This window comes from Canis lupus, chromosome 6, assembly GCF_048164855.1.
Source record: "Canis lupus baileyi chromosome 6, mCanLup2.hap1, whole genome shotgun sequence".
Lineage (NCBI taxonomy): Eukaryota > Metazoa > Chordata > Mammalia > Carnivora > Canidae > Canis > Canis lupus.
The window spans coordinates 80080845-80095836 of NC_132843.1; the positions used below are offsets into that span (position 1 = coordinate 80080845).

Below are 14992 nucleotides of genomic sequence, written 5' to 3' on the forward strand. Positions count from 1 at the left end.
AGCTCCAGGCCTCTGCCTTCTCGCCTAAAAAACAGGGCCAGTGCTCATACCCATCTCCTGGGGTGTTCTGAGGACTCAGAGGATCATCCATGTAAGGCACCGGGCAGCACATGCTGGGGACTTGCAAGCAGAGACAAGGGACCAGGAACTTAGGGAATAAGGGTAGGGGCCTGGGGGGTACAGTATGCAGAGCCAGGGCCAACGCTCTACAGACTCCGAGTGCAGGGCTTTCGCCCCATTTCCTGTGTTGTCTCCACCTACTGGGTCTCTTGCCCTGCCCCGCAGCCTGTCGCCACCACCACAGCCCCTCAACTCAGGCAGGAGGCTCTTCTAGGTTCTCTCTCCTTTGTTTATTTATTTATGTATTTATGTATTTATGTATTTATTTATTTATTTAAAGATTTTTTTTATTTATTCATGAGAGACTCACAGAGAGGCAGAGACACAGGCAGAGGGAGAAACAGGCTCCATGCAGGGAGGCCGATGTGGGACTCGATCCCAGGACTCGAGGATCAGGCCCTGGGCTGAAGGCAGCGCTGAACCGCTGAGCCGCCCAGGCTGCCCCTTTATTTATTTATTTTTAAGGATTTTGTTTATTGTTTGAGAGAGAGCACAAGGCGGGGAGCACGGGGGCGGAGGCAGGAGAGAAGCAGACTCCCCGCTGAGCAGGGAGCCCCGGCTCGGACTCGGGGCTCCATCCCGCGACCCTGGGATCATGACCTGAGCCAAAGGCCTATGCTTAACCAGCTGAGCCCCAGGGGCCCCAAGATTCTCTCCCCTTCGTCTGCGGTTCTTCTTGCTGCGCCCGCCACGTGGGCCTGGGTTACCAGGAGGGGTTCTGTGGGACAGCTAGGGTGGGGGAAGGGGTGACTTTGGTCTGGAATGTGCCCTTAGTTCAAGAAAGCACCCCCTGTTCCCCACCCACTTGAGGGCTGGCCAGGGCAGCGGCCTCGGGAAGGGTCAGGGTGACATCAGCCCTGCGATGCAGGCTGGGCTGGTTTGCCCGTGGGTAGTCACCTCTCCCCAGTGAGCTCGGATTACCTCACCCTGGAGCAGAGCAAATGGTTAACCAGGTCCACATGGAACTGGAGGGCCAGTGGCCAGGGTATGCAGAGCCTTGAAGACCTGGCCTGGGTGGCACGTCTGCAGGGCAAGGGACAGATGAGCGCCTTGGGAGAGCTGGGTATGTGGCAGCCCCTGCTTCGGTACCTGGATTACTGCTGCGGAGTATTGCAAACGTGTGACCACAGTTCGTGTAAATACACATGCGAAATGGAAGACGTCCTGAGAGCAAACCACATTACACGTTTTGCATGAACTTAGGTGGCTTTTTATTCACCTAGCATCGTTCAAAAAGTGTACACCTGTATCTAAACCATGTAGGGTGTATATTCTTTAGTTTTTTTTAAGATTTTATTTATTTATTCATGACAGACACACAGAGAGAGGCAGAGACACAGGCAGAGGGAGAAGCAGGCTCCATGCAGGGCCCGACGTAGGACTCGATCCCGGGACTTGGGGGTCACGCCCTGAGCCCAAGGCAGATGCTCACCCATTGAGCCACCCAGTCGTCCCTTTACATATTTTTAAAAGAACACTGGGGAAAGATGAAAATTTAGTAATAGGTACTGGAATGGATGATCACGGATATATTGGTTCATCCCACAGATATTCAATGAGCTGCATTACCTACGCAGATATACTGAGTCCTGTGTTAGATACGATGGGGGAACAGAACAGGGCTTATCCCTTCTCTCAAGGGTTTATGGTATGTGGGATTAAAGAATAATATACTATAAACCGCACAGCTGGGTGAGGCCTGGCTGCTAGTGAGAGCTAACCTGAGTTAGAGACTAACTGATCTGCTTCCAGGGCTGGACAACGGCCCAGAGGCATCCAAACCACAGAAGAGGCCGTGGTCCCCCGCACAGGCCTGAGTGCACACTCCCACTTAGCACAAAGCACCCCGGAGCATGCACATTACATTTACTTAGAAAATTCCAGGCAGGGCAGCCCTGGTGGCGCAGTGGTTTAGTGCTGCCTGCAGCCCGGGGTGTGGTCCTGGGGAACTGGGATCGAGTCCCACGTCGGGCTCCCTGCGTGGAGCCTGCTTCTCCCTCTGCCTGTGTCTCTGCCTCTCTCTCACTCTCTCTGAATGAATAAATAAATAAATCTTTAAAAAAAAAGAAAAAGAAAAAAAAGAAAATTCCAGGCAATGAATGTGCTTCTCAGAAAGAAATCACACATCCTGACGATGCTGGCTCATTGGGCTGTGGCGCTAGGAGTTAGCCTCCGCAGTCCTTGAGTCTGGAGTTTGCCAGGACCCCCGGCCCTCGGGGAAGAAGTGGCCTCCCCGTCCACTCCGAACATGCTTTCATTTGTTGCAATCTCAGGAGCCTGGTCCCTGAGGATTCCCCAGCCCGTCTTCTCTCTGCCTGGTTCCTGCCCGAAGTATTAGCTACCCCCTGATGCAGATCCTTGAGCCGTGTGACACTCAGTTGCTGGTTTCCACGTGGTGTCTTGGACATAGCTGGGTTAGCAGCAGTTTGAAGTCCCTTGGGTGCCATCACTTGGGCCCTGCCCCATCAGATTGGTGGAAAAATATGGCACCAGAAGGCTTGGAGTGCAGCCAGGTGTAACCGGTAGATGGGCCATCTATCAGCTGCCCATCAGGCATTCACAGGGCGGAGAGCCAATCCCAAGGCCCTGGGAGTGCAAAGTCTCCCAGAACGGCCCCGTAACACCTGGCTAATTCTTTGGATGAGGAGTTTCTACTTGACTCCTCCTCTGCCTCCTTCACTGCCTCCTCTTCCTCATGTCCCTGACATGTTTCCTACACATCCGGGCACAGCAGATGCATTTCTGGCTTGTCCTCTGCTCTCCCAGGCTGACAATTCCCCATCTTATTGACCCCCATGCCACTCCCACACCTGCAGACCAGCTAAGCTATTTATTCTGATGTTTTCTTCTAGTTTAATGATTTTTATTAATTTGAGAGAGAGCGAACACGCAAGTGAAGGGGGAGGGGCAGAAGGAGAGGGAAAGAGAGAATCTCAAGCAGACTCCCCACTGAAATCAAGAGTCAGATGCTTAACTGACTGAGCCATCTGTTTTAAATAGGCTCCTCTTGGGGGATCCCTGGGTGGCTCAGCGGTTGGGCGTCTGCCTTCAGTCCAGGACCTGACCCTGGAGTCTCGGGATCGAGTCCTCCATCGGGCTCCCTGCATGGAGCCTGCTTCTCCCTCTGCCTGTATCTCTGCTTCTCTCTGTGTGTCTCTCATGAATAAATAAATTTTTAAAATCTTAAAATAAATAAATAAATGAATGAATAAATAAATAAATAAATAAATAAATAAATAAATAAATAGGCTCCTCTTGAGAATACAAGTGAAATAAGCTGGACAGAGGACAAATACTGAGTGACTCCACTTATATGAGCTCCTCGGACTAGCCAAGCGCTTAGAGACAAGAGGTAGAATGATGGTAGGGGGCCGAGGGAAGGGGGTGGGGAGCCGCTGTTCAACGGGAGCAGAGTTTCAGTTGGGAAGATGAAGACATTCCAGAGATGGACAGTGTGATGGTCGCAAAATAATGTGAATATACTTAATGCCACTGGGCTGTACGCTTAAAATTGGTAGGATGGATGGAGCAGCTGCGTGGTGCAGTTGGCTAAGCATCCAGCTCTTGATCTCGGCTCAGGTCATGATCTCAGCGTCATGAGCCTCGCCTCGCCTTGGGCTCTGTGTTCTGGGCAGAGTCTGCTTGAGACTCTCTGTCCTTCTCTCTCTGCCTCTCCCCACCCCCACCTTGTGCTGTCTCTCTCTCTCTCTCTCTCTCCAATAAATAAGGTCAATCTTTTAAAAAAAATGGTAGAGCAGTCCATTTTGTTTGTATATTTTACCAAATTTAAGAAAAAAGCTCTATTTTATCAACTACTAGTTGATAAACATAACATTTTTATGTGATACTTAGAAGAGTTTTTACTAGAAGGGGATTGAGACCTTAATTTTATTTAATTTATTTATTTATTTTGGATTGAGATCTTTTTTTGTTTTGTTTTAAAGATTTATCCATTTATTCATGATAGACATAGAGAGAGAGAGAGAGAGAGAGAGAGAGAGAGGCAGAGACACAGGCAGAGGGAGAAGCAGGCTCCATGCTGGGAGCCCAATGTGGGACCCGATCCCGGGACCCCAGGCCTACGCCCCGGGCCGAAGGCAGGCGCCAAACCACCGAGCCACCCAGGGATCCCCACTGGATTGAGATCTTTAAAAGAAGGCTCCCTCTTCACCTGCACCCCAGTGTTTACAGCAGCAACATCCGCGATGGCCAAACTATGGAAAGAGGCCAGGTGTCCATCGATGGATGAATGGATAAAGAAGATGAAATATTACTCAGCCATCAAAAAAAATGAAGTCTTAAAAAAAATGAAGTCTTGCCATTAGCAATGACGCGGATGGAACTAGAGGGTATTATGCTAAAGAAAATAAGTCAATCAGAGAAAGACAATTATGATTTCTCTCATATGTGGAACTTAAGAAACAAAACAGGATCATAGGGGAAGGGAGGGAAAAATAAAACAAGATGAAATCAGAGAAGGAGACAAACCATAGGGACTCTTAACCATAGGAAACAAACCGAGGGTCGTGGGAGGGGCGGGGGGGAGGAGGGGTCACTGGGTGCTGCGTGTTAGTGAGGGCGCGTGATACAGCGAGCACCGGGTGTGATTTGCAATCGGTGAATCACTGAATTAATAATACAATGTTAATTAATCGAATTTACATAAAATTAAATTTAAAACAACTCCTCCTTTCACCTACACGAATCTAGTTCAACAAAAAGGCTTACGTTTCTATTTCTCACCGAGGGTTTGACACGCTAGTTACTGTTTTCCTAGCATACATTGTCTTTTTTTTCATTTTTAAAAAACAGTTTAAATTCACGCCTATTGAATCTTTGGAAGTGTCTGTCCTCGTACCATCCGGGACCATCGTGGATGACGGTGAACCCGCAGCAGCGCGCTCGCCCACGCCTTGCGACAGCCTGTCCTTCGGGGCTGCCTGGGGGACAAGGGAGCCAGCTGAGTAGGCCGTGCGGCCCGCGGTCCCCTCGCTCACCTGCCCTGGACGGGCCGCGTCACCTGGAAGGTGGCTGAGCTCTCCGAGCCCTGGTCTTAGCTCTGCGGTGGAGGTGCCGAGGGTGTCCGCCTCCCTGGTCGGTGCCGAGACTCCCGGGGCCACGCGTCGGCTCTCCTGCCTCGACTCCCGTCGCTGTAAGTGGGCAGAGGAAGGAGCAGTCCGTGGTCACCTTCGGCAGGTGACCCCCCTCCACGGCCTGGCCTGCCCGGCGTAGGTCCCCCTGTGCTCCCTCGTTCCCCGGGAACGGCTCCAGCGCAGCATTTGTATGGGTAGCTGTCGGGGTGAGTCACCTGCTCTGGGGAATGGGCAGCGGGCGGCAGGTGTCTGTACGGTGACAACACACACTCAACAGGTGACGCATCTTGAGCACGAGGGGCCTGGAGGAGGCTTCGGCTTCCGGTCCCTCGGGGGGCTCAGTGCAAGGACCCGAGGGCCCCCCCAACGAGCCCCAAGCTGCCGACCCAAGGCCAGCGGCGCTCATCCCGCCTCCCGTCCGGGCGGCACGTCGCGGGCAGCCAGGCCCCGCGGGAATCGGGTCTTGCCATTTAGGGCGGGGGGTGGTGGCTTCCCGCCTGCCACCCGCTCGGGGCCTCTCGTGACAGTCCGAGGCCATCAAAGCAAGTGCCATCACAGCGGCTTCCTAAGGTAGGAACGGGAAAGCAGCAACGGGGTGCAGCACGCGGGCTCGGGGGGCCAGCACCCCCCGCCGGCTGTCGGGGCGCGGAGCCCAGGAGACGCAGGAAGCCGAGCGCCCATGGCCCGGCCCGGGGGAGGCACGGGCCGCTGGGGCCCACGGGACATCCAGCTGCAGCCAGGGGGACGCCGCGCTCAGACACAGAAGGCGGCGACGGCTGCTAACCGTGAGGAGCTGCCCGACGCCTCGGAGCCGCCCGCCCGAACCGGGATAAAATGCTAAATGCGGTGCCGCGTATATTACTGCGTATATTACTGTATTACTAGCGAGCATTTAAGGATGATATATATTGGGGTGCCCGGGGGGGTCCGGGGTTGTGCATCCACCCTCGGCTCCGGGCGGGATCTCGGAGTCCCCGGATCGAGTCCCGACTCAGGCTTCTGTGCTCTTACAAAAATATTACTATATAATCCAACATAGGTCCTACCACACACGTGTGACCAAGCAGCCGGACTGTCCTGGTAAATCCTCCTCTGCTGCGAACCCTCCGCGGCGCCTCTCACGCAAGCACCTGTGGAGGTGCGGGCCCCGCCTCCAACTGCGGCCTGGCTGGCCCCTCGCTCTTCCTCCCGACCCTCGCAGGCCACGCGTGCTGTCCCCTCAGGATTCCTCAGGGTGCCTCCCTCACTGTCTTCAGGTCTTCATTCTATTTGACGCCTTAGGGAGGTCGCCCTGGCCATTCCCCCCAAACCTCTCTGCACGACGATTTGTGACGTGCGGTGCACTGGCGTGTTCCTCCTTGACGCTGGGGTGGACGCTGGCTCGGATGGGCAGGCCCTCGTCCACCGCCTGACCGTCACCCCTAGTCGGTAAATGTCTGCTGAATGCGTCGGCAATTCTCGATTTCCTGTGACCCCGGGACTCAGAAGCACCTAACGGGGATTACCGTCGAGCGGAAGGGAGCACGGTTGCCCTCCTTCCGTCTGGGCTCCTGGCTGATGGTGGCTGAGGCCCTTTTGGACGTCTCCCTGAAGTGGGGAGCCGCAGCCTGAGGCAGGCCACGTGGCAAACCAGTGACTCAGCATCCGGTGCTCCCAGCTGTGTCCCGGCGACAGGGCCTTGCCTGAGGCCGAGACCTGGCCCGAGAGGACGGTGGGCCAGGGCAGCCCCAGGAGGGGGCGGGGGGCGGGGGACGGCGGGGCACCGCGCGCTGCCCCTCGGTGGGCGGGTCCCCGGGCCCCTGGGTACCACCCCCGTCCCCCCTGGGGTGTGATGTGAGCAGCCTCTGGGCTGAGTGAGGTGCAAACAAAAGGCTCCGGTCGCCTTTGTCCTCTACCCGCCCCTTGTCCTCTGTTTACATCCTTCCTTCCCGTAAATGAGTCGGGCACTGGCCCCGCTGGCAGGGAGCCAGACACACCTGTAGGACAGGTTGGGCAGAGCTCGGGGGTGGGGAGGCGGCCGCAGTGCTGGCAGGTGACTCAGGCCCTTGGGGAGCAGCTCTGGGCCAGGGATTCTCGGGCAGCTGAGAGGATGCGAGGCCCGGGGGGCTCCCTGGCCCAGGGCGCTCCAGGTCACAGCTGTTCCAGGGGGCGCCTCCTCGAGGGAAGCCCAGGTGGAGGGAGAGGGAGAGTAGGGCAGCCAATAGGATCCGCGCTTGGGCCGCCCGACACCTGCTGGAGACCCCACGGTGCCCGGCGAGGGGCCTTGCGACCAGGGGATGCTCTGGGCGGCTCGGGTGGGAGCCAGGAGGGTGACCCTGGAGTCACAGCTGTGGAGGGAGCGACAGGACGCAGGCGGGGCAGGGGGTAGGAGCGGCCCACCTGGCGGAGACTTAGCAGGTGGAGCCTCAGGCCCAGGGGAGAAGGGCGGCCTGTGCCCTGCAGGTGGGCATGGGGCCGGGCCGGGGCCTTGTGGCTGGGGGCAGCGCCGTCCTCCGTGGGACGAGGAGCGCTCAGCCCACCAGGTCACGAGCCCGTGTCTCCCTGTCCTTTCCACTCTGGGCGGTGACGCCTAGACGCTGTCACCCAGTGCGCCCCACGCTTTGGCACCGGGAGCACAGCCGTCCCATCCCGAGCTCGCAGCCCCTGGCGAACCCCCGACCCCCGGGCAGCTGCCCTCCGCCCCCAGCACCCGCGTCCCTCTTCTCCAGCTCCTGGTCCCAGCCTCCAGTCTTCTCCCCGCCGCCCTCGCGGGGACAGCCAGGAGGTCGCTCAGGACCCTTGGGTGGCCTCCCCCACCATGCGGCGCCCACATGGTGACTCCCCAGAGGGCTGGGGGCTGTCTCCCTGCGGGGACCCGTGGCCGCTTCTCAGGATGGGGCCCGGCCTGCTGTCCGCAGGCCGCCCCCGCCCCTCAGTGGCCCGGACGCAATGGCTTGGGGTTCCTCGCACCTGCCCGCGTCACGCGCCGTGTGTGTTGGGGGCGCACCTGGGGTGAGCTCCTCTGCTTTCCTCTCGGCGGCACCTGCACAAGGCTCTGGGGACCCTGGGCCCGAGCTCCCCCAACAACCCCCAGTGAAGGTACGACCGCCCGGGGTGTGGCGGTGCTCCTATCCTGGCCCCGAGCCTCACCCCCGCCCACAGCCCCCAGCCTGGCCCCTGCAGCCCACGGCCACGGCCCACCGCCCACGCTCCCACCCCGACGGCCACCCCACCCGGAGCAGCTGCAGGTCACCCATGGGGGCCACTGGGGTCCCGAGGGGCAGACAAGGGCCTGGCCGAGGAGCCACAGCAGGTGGTACCTCTGCCCTCGAGCAGGGGGGTCTGGGTGAGCAGGTCCCCGGCCGAGCGCCTCTGTCCCCATGGGACCCCGCAGCTCTCCTTGCTGCCGCCTGAGTCTTCCAGAGCCTGGACTCTGCCTGTCTCCAGCCACGATTGCTCCGTCCGACCGTCTGTCACGAGGTCCCTCCTGTCCCCTAGGACATGTGTCCCAGGGCGCCCGGGGGGGCTCAGCGGCGAAGCGTCTGCCTTCGGCTCAGGGCGTCGCCCCAGGGTCCCAGGATGGAGTCCCGCGGCGGCTCCCTGCTCGGCAGGGCCAGCCTCTCCCTCTGCCTGCGTCTCTGCCTCTCTGTGTTTCTCATGAATAAATAAATAAAATTAAAAAAAAAAAAAAAGGAAAAGAGGTTTCACAAATTACAAGCCCCTTTTTGTTGCTGTCCTATCAGCAGATACAGTCCTACCCCGGGGTCGCCCTAGAACCTCTGAGCACAGGCCGGCTCCTCTGGTGCAACACCAGCTGCGCCACAGGCCCCGACGCCCCGGCCTCGAGCACCATCCCCAGGGATGAGCCAGCGGCCGGGCTCGGGCGAGAGCAGCCTGGGCTGCAGACGGCGGCATCACTGGCTGGAGCCGGGTTTCTAGGACCTCTGGTTTCTGGGCCGGGATGGCGAGAACGTGGATGATCAGAGGAGCATTAGGGTTCCCCTGTGGTGCTCAGCTGATGGGGCCTCGGGGGAGGCCGGGCTTAGCCCTCTTAAGCTCCCTGGACTGAGCCCCATCTTGGGGACACTCGAGGGGCTCACGCTTCAAGGCTGGGGACAGACTCTGGACTTGGCCCAACCTTTGTTCATTCGATGCAAAAATGGGGTGGATGATGCCTTCTTATCTACTGATGTTCAACAGACATTTAGGAAAACACAGGGGAGCTGAGGCACAGGAGATGCTTCATAAATTCTGAATTTACCCCAGGACAGAGGAAGGTTGGTTTATTATTATTCACAACCGTGGAGCCTCTCCGCAGAGCTGCCCCGGGGCCACATTTACTCTTTAGTTTAACTACTCAGTTTATCTATTCCTGCATTATTTTCCATTCATTTCATAAACAGGGGCCCACCTGCGGATGCTCCCTGCTGCAGCCCTGCAGCCCTGGTGAGGCATCGGAGGCAGCAGGACGCAGGGCCTGGCTTGGTGGGGCGCCCACCCTGGGGGGCAGAACCGGGGGAGGGGGACATGGAGACCTGCTGGAAGCATTCACACTGGCTCAAATGGTCCCCAAGTCCTCCTAAAAGAGATGGAAGCTGTTGAGTGGATCACGCCGTGTGCACACGGTGGACTCTTGCACGCTTGTTAGAGACGGGTGTGGGGCTTCACGCGGTCATGGGGAGAGACACCCAGGATGAGAAGCAGGTAACAGCTGGGCATCCAGGATGTCGTGCCATTTATGTAAGATTTCCAGTGTGCTTTGCTGTGTTAGGATTGCCTGGGGCGCCCGGGGGGGCTCCGTCAGCCTAAGCACTGCCTTCAGCTCAGGTCGTGACCCCGGGGTCCTGGGATGGAGCCCTCCATCCTGCTCCCTGCTCAGCGGGGCGCCTGCTTCTCCCTCCCCCTGCCCCTCCTCCTACTCATGCTCTGTCTCTCTCAAATAAATAAATAAAATCCTAAAAAAAAAAAAAAAAAAAAAAGAATTGCCTGGTGGGTCTCTGCAAACCAGAGACCATGCCTCCCATCAATACAGTCCTGTCCTGATATAGCCCCTTAGCAGGGCTTGCTGCTGGTGGAGAATCATTCCTAACTGAGCGCAGATTCCCGAGTGGTGTGTCATGGTCTTCAGATGTTTCCATTACAAAAAAAGTTGAGAATAACTGTCTGTATATATGCACAGAGAAATGTCTGGATGTGCACTCTCCCGTAGGTTATCAGTTTTACCTCTAAGGGTGAGATGTTTAGTTGAGTTTTACTTTTCGGTGCCGTTCGAATCAATATAATAACCATGGACAACTTTAAAAGTTTTCAATTAGCAAAAATCGCGCCTCAGATAAACCTCATTGGCTGAGACTGCCACTGTGCAAAGCTTCATGCACTACTTAAAAAGAACAGCTCTATTTTATATAGACATCATAAAATCCACCATTTAATTTTTTTAAGATTTTATTTATTTTAGAGAGAGAGAGAGAGCATTAGCAGGGTAGGGGTAGTGCATAAGAGGGGTGAGGGAGGGGGATAAGCAAACCCCTTATGGAGCACGGAGCCCCCGCAGGACTCCATCCTAGGGTCCTGAGATCGTGACCCAGGCCAAAATCAAGAGTCAGAAGCTTAACTGGCCGAGCCACCCTTGGGCCCCCAAATTCACCATGCAAAGTATACAATGTGGGGATCCCTGGGTGGCTCAGCGGTTGAGGGGCTGCCTTCCACCCAGGGCGTGATCCCGGGGTCCTGGGATCGAGTCCTGCGTTGGGCTCCCTGCGTGGAGCCTGCTTCTCTCTCTGCCTGTGTCTCTGCCTCTCTCTGTGTCTCTCATGAATAAATAAAATCTTAAAAAAATAAAAATAAATAATAAAGTATAGCATGCAGTGGCTTTTAGTATATCCAGACTTGTGTGACCATCAGCACCATCTTGTTTCAGAATATTTTCATCACCCCAAAAAGAAACCTGGTACCTGTTACGGAGGTATGGCCCCTCCCCCTAGCCCCTGGCAACCATGAATCTTCTCTCTCTTTCTTTCTTTCCTTTCTTTTTTTTTTAAATTAATTTATTTATTTGAGAGGGCAAAGGGCAGAGGGAGGAGCAAGAGAATCTTAAGCAGACTCCGTGCTGAGTGTGGAGCCCAACATGGGGCTCGATCTCAGGATCCTGAGCCCAAACCAATAGTCGGTTGCCTAACTGATTGAGCCACCTGCTGCCCCTACTTTCCGCTTCTACGGATTTGTCTATTTTGGAATTTTCATATAAATGAGATTATACAATTCATGGTCTTTGTGACTGGTTTCTTTCATTTGGCATTGGCCCCTGAACAACACAGGCTTGGACTGGCGGGGTCCACCTGTAGGTGTGTTTTCTACAGTCCAGTGCTGTAATTGTACTTCCTGTTCCTTATAATTTTCTCGGTAACACTTCTTTTTTCTAGTTTATTGTAAAAATGCAGTGTAAATACATACAGCATAAAAAGAAGTGTTCGTTAACCGTGTGTGTTATCACAAGGTCTTCTAGTCCACAATAGGCCGTGAGTAGTTAAGTTGTGGGGGAGTCACAAGTTATGCAGATTTCTGACTGTATGAGGGGCCAGTCTCCAACCCTCATGATGTTCAAGGGTCAGCCAACGGCATTTCATTCCTTTTTATTACTGAATTACATCTCGACTACATGTTACTATTACAGATAGTTTACCAAAGACCTGATAGGCCTTGAGTTTGGCGTAGAAATGAGAAGATATCTGAATTGTTAGCGTAGCTCATTTCTCAAAAATGTTTCTGTTGAGCATCTCTCCTTCGGAGCGCTGGAGATCCACCTGCGAACGTGAGCACAAAGCTCTGTGCCCTCAGGTACCTTGTATTCGAGTCGACAAGGGACACGTGATAACCAAGTAAAGAAAGACCTGGGTAACTTAGGTGATAGTAAGTGCTCTGAAGGCAGGACGGCAGGATGCGTGCTAGAGAGGCAGGGCAGGGTTGGGAAGAGGGTCTGGTTTTGATAGGGCGTTGGGTGAAGCCCTCTCTGAATGGGTCAGACAAAGCTAAGAGCTGTCTGGAGACAGGTGAGCCATGGGACGAGGGAATAGGAGGTGGGCCCTGAGACCGGGCAAGCTGGGTGTTTTAAGAAGCAGCAAAGCTGTGCGCTAAGCCCCGGGACCCCACGGCATGCCACAGGAGATGAAAAGGCAGGCCTGGAGAGCCAGAAGGCGCAGGGGCTCGAGGGCCACAGCAAGGAGCTGGGTGGCGCTCCAACCGAGACGGGCCGCCGTAGCTTTCCCCTGGGCAGTGACCCAGCCCGATCGCTGCTTGTAAAAGCTCACTCCGGGGACCACGTGGAGAGCACGCGGGGTGGGAGCAGGCACGGAGGAGGGACAGTAGTCAGAGGCCACGGCAGAGGTCCTGGGCGGAGGCGGCAGTACATGGACTGGACTCAGGATGGTGGGAAATGGGCAGATTAGGATCATATTTCGGTGGTAGAACAGAAAGGGCTTCTTGGTGGACTGGTGCACACACAAGACGTAGAGCCACCAACACGAGCATCACAGGGATGCTTAGGGGAGTAGCAGCGGGGCCAGGCCCGGATGACAAGCGGTCACCATTACTGCTGCTATGATCTGGAACTGTTTCCCAGGCCTCGTGGGGTCAAGACAGGGAAAGGCTAAGCCTGGCACAGAGGCTCGACTAGGTGTGCAAGGCAAGTATGGGCAAGCCCCGAGTGGCTTGATGAGGCCCCAAACAGTGAGTCCTGGGAAAAGGAAATGAAGCTGCCCCAAGATTCTGGTATCTATGACAACTGAGGCCGCCACATGCCCTGACGGTTCTCCCAAGGACCTCAGACAAGGCCCTGCTATGTTCCTCAAGCGCCCAAGCTTCGTGGGGGATGGGGCGAGGCCCTTCCCGCCCAGTCCTTGGCCTCCTTTGTAACCATAGATACACTGGTGTAACCTGAGCTGGTCTCACTGGTGTGTGGGTGGGTGTGGTCTGTGGGCCTGGGGCCAGAGAGCGAAGCTGAGCGTCAGACCTGTTGGCCAGCTGAGCTGGGTGCCAGCACTCTGCAAACAGACTCGAGTCACGAACCCAACAAACCACTGAGCTGGGTTGTCATCCCAGCACTGAGGGCAAATTGGCTGCAGAGGGTGGGGCTGGTCACACCGCGCTGACCAAAGTGTCCTTGCTATGGTCTGGGCAGGGTTATCCTAGGCAACGGGCTCGCCATGGGGGCAGACTAACAAGAGAGTAGGGGTGGCCTGGGGGATCCTGTGATCCTCACTGGAAACATATCCCGGGGGAATGAAGGTAGGTGGGGAGCCAGTAAAACTGCCTTTTCTGGTTTCAGGAATGGAAAGGAAGAGTGGAGCCCTCGTGTCCGTCTGCCAGCAGGCTTGGTTGGGAGACCCAGGTGCATGTGGCCACAACTAGGGGACGGATTCATATTAACTCAACAAGCACTTGTAGAGCCCTTACTTACATATAAGACAGAGCTGAAGGGAGCACGGGTTCTGTCCTTGTGGAGCTTAGAATCTAGGGAAGGTGAGCCAGGATTATACATTCCTTAACTTCCTGTGCCTCCCTCCCTCCCTCCCTACCTACCTCTCAATTTCTCTCTCTCCTCCCCCTTCCTCTCCCCTTATCCAACTCTCCATTTAGCCTTCCTTCCATCCATCCATCCATCCATCCATCCATCCATCCATCCACTCATCAGAGCCCTTACCGCATTGTTTCATCATTGTTGGTTGATCAGCCTGTCTCCTTCACCCAAAGTCTTCACCCAGAGATTGTGTCTTGGGCACGACTGTGTACTCAGCACTTAGCACAAAACCTGGCACTTCGAAGGTGCTCAGTAAAAGTTTGTTGATTAAATAAATAAATGCATGATTGGCCATGACACGACACAGTGTGAGGTAAGTGCCGCAGGAGAGGTCTTGTGTCTTCATCGCTCACTATTAAATCTCAGGGTTGAGAGTGTAGTGGTTGCTCAATAGACATTAATTTTAAAAACGAACAAGTGAATGCATGGATGCATGGAGCTACAGAGTCGAAAGGAGGGAACAGTGAGGTCCTCCTGGAGAAAGGGGCACAAGGCCAGAGGAGGAAGCTCTGGTATCTGAGAGGGCTTTCTGATGAGGATCCTCTGAAGGACCCTGTGAAGGTCTTTGAGGTAGTGAGAACCCCTTGAGGTGCAAAATCACATTTAGAAAAATCTGGCCCTGGTCTTCGGGACCCCTTGCAGAGCTGATCCTTCTTGCGGTGGCTTGTGGAATCGTTCTTGCCTTGGTTTCACTGGGAAAAAATGTTCAAGTGCTCGAGGTGAGGAAGCCATGCTCTAGCGCTCTGCTCTGGGTGACCAGAGGACGAATCAAGGACCAACGGGCACTGGTCCCTTGGTGGCAGATGTTGTCTTAGAAGATTTCCAACCAAAGGACAGGCAATTTCCTTCTGAAAAGGGGACACAGACGTGTGTCAGCCAAGGCCAGAGGCCAGCGGGCAAAGGCTCACAACCCGATGCGCTCGCTAACAGGCTCATGACTCCCCACCACCCTGGACTGGCTCCTCTGCGTACTGACCACAGACAGTGGACACAGCAGGGCCACGAAGGAGCAGATGGACCTTCTGGAGAAGGTCCTTGTGGACCGGGTCTGCGGTGGAGAAACCCACCGTCCGGTTTCCCCGTCTGTGTGGTCATCTCTGCCCTCCTGTGCACCCATCCCCTCTCTGCGAGGGCTTTGACCTCACCTCCCATCCTCTCCACACACCCCCACGAAACCCTCCTTCCCTTCTGGCTTCGGTGAAACTTGGTTCCTCTCTGTGGTCAC

The 14992-nt window shown here is 55.6% G+C and overlaps 1 pseudogene; it reads right to left on the reverse strand.

Moving 5' to 3' along the window:
* Positions 1-10485: 10485 nt before the first annotated feature.
* On the reverse strand, positions 10486-10562 carry LOC140636173 (U4 spliceosomal RNA; annotated as a pseudogene).
* Between the last annotated feature and the right edge of the window lie 4430 nt (positions 10563-14992).